Source organism: Neomonachus schauinslandi, chromosome 1, assembly GCF_002201575.2.
Source record: "Neomonachus schauinslandi chromosome 1, ASM220157v2, whole genome shotgun sequence".
NCBI classification, from domain to species: Eukaryota; Metazoa; Chordata; class Mammalia; order Carnivora; family Phocidae; genus Neomonachus; species Neomonachus schauinslandi.
In genome coordinates this window covers 151,297,970-151,299,910 of record NC_058403.1, presented here as the reverse complement: position 1 = coordinate 151,299,910, position 1,941 = coordinate 151,297,970, and positions in this window count along the sequence as shown.

Below are 1,941 nucleotides of genomic sequence, written 5' to 3'. Positions count from 1 at the left end.
AAATCTTAAAAATAAATAAATAAATAAAACTGAGGGGAAGTTACAGAGATTTCCCATATACCTACTGACCGCTCCCCAAAATGTACAGAATCCCCCTTCATCAATATTCACCCCCAGAGAGGTATATTTGTTACAACTGATAAACCTTCATCATAATCACCCAAATTCCATAGTTTACATCCAGTTCACTCTTGGTGTTGTGTATTTTATGGGTATAGGTAAAAATATAATAGCATGTATTCATCATTATGGTATCATAGAGTATTTTCACTGCTCTAAAAATTTTGTATGCTTTATCTAGTCATTCTTCTGTCACCAACACCTGACAATCACTGGTCTTTTTACTGTTTCTATAATTTTACTTTCTCCAGAATGTCATATAATTGGAACCATATAGTGTACGGATTTCATAGTAACTTGTTGCACTTAGTAATATGCTTTTAAGTTTCCTCCATGGCTTTCCATGGCTTGAGAGCTCATTTTTTTTTTTTTAGCACTGAATGATACTCCTTGTATAGATGTAGAAAATTTTCTTATCCATATACCCACTGAAGGACGTATTTGTTGCTTTCAAGGCTTGGTAATTATCAATAAAGCTGTTATAAACATCCGTATGCAGGTATGTTATAACATTTGTATGAACATAATTTTTGGTTTTGTTCCTTTTGTTTGTTTGTTTTTATATAGAGATTTCAATTGCTGTCTGGTGTTACTTGATTTCATTCTGAAGTATTTCCTTTTTCATTTTTCATGCAATGGGTCTGCTAGCAGTGAGTGCTATTGGTTTCATCTGGGAATTGATTCATTCTGCCATTATGTTTTTCAGTTTGTTTTGTTAATCTCAGATGTTAGTATGATATATTCGTTACAATTAATAAACCAATATTAATACATATTACCTATATAGATATTAACTAAATTCCATAATTTATGAAGATTTTCTTAGTTTTTAACCAAATGTTCTTTTTTCTGTCCCAGAATCCCATTCAGTATATTACATAAATTTTCATGTCTCCTTAGGCTCTTCTTAGTGGTGACTATTTATCAGAATTTTTATTTTTTTATTTTTGATGACCATGACGGTATGGGGAAGTAATCATCAGGTGTGTCAAGGGATGTCCCTCTATTGGAATTAGTCTGATGTTTTACGCATGATCAGACTAGAGTTACATATTTTGTCTTCATTTTTTTAGACTTTTTAAATTGTTATGTTAATCACCATACATTACATCATTAGTTTTTGATGTAGTGTTCCATGATTCATTGTTTGTGCATAACACCCAGTGCTCCATGCAGAACGTGCGGTCTTTAATACCCATCACCAGGCTAACCCATCCTCCCACCCCCCTACCCCCCAGAACCCTCAGTTTGTTTTTCAGAGTAAATCATCTCTCATGGTTCGTCTCCCCCTCTGATTTCCCCCACTTCATTCTTCACTCCTGCTATCTTCTTCTTTTTTACTATTCTTAACATATATTGCATTATTTGTTTCAGAGGTACAGATCTGTGATTCAACAGTCTTGCACAATTCACAGCGCTCACCATAGCACATACCCTCCCCAATGTCTATCACCCAGCCACAGTTCCCTCCCACCCCACCTCCCACTCCAGCAACCCTGTTTGTTTCCTGAGATTAAGAATTCCTCATATCAGTGAGGTCATATGATACATGTCTTTGATTGACTTATTTCGCTCAGCATAACACCCTCCAGTTCCATCAAGTTGTTGCAAATGGCAAGATCTCATTCCTGTTGATGGCTGCATAATATTCTATTGTATATATATACCACTGCTTCTTTATCCATTCATCTGTCGATGGACATGTTGGCTCTTTCCACAGTTTGGCTATTGTGGACATTGCTGCTATAAACATCAGGGTTCATGTACCCCTTCAGATCCCTACATTTGTATCTTTGGGGTAAATACCCAGTAGTGCAATTG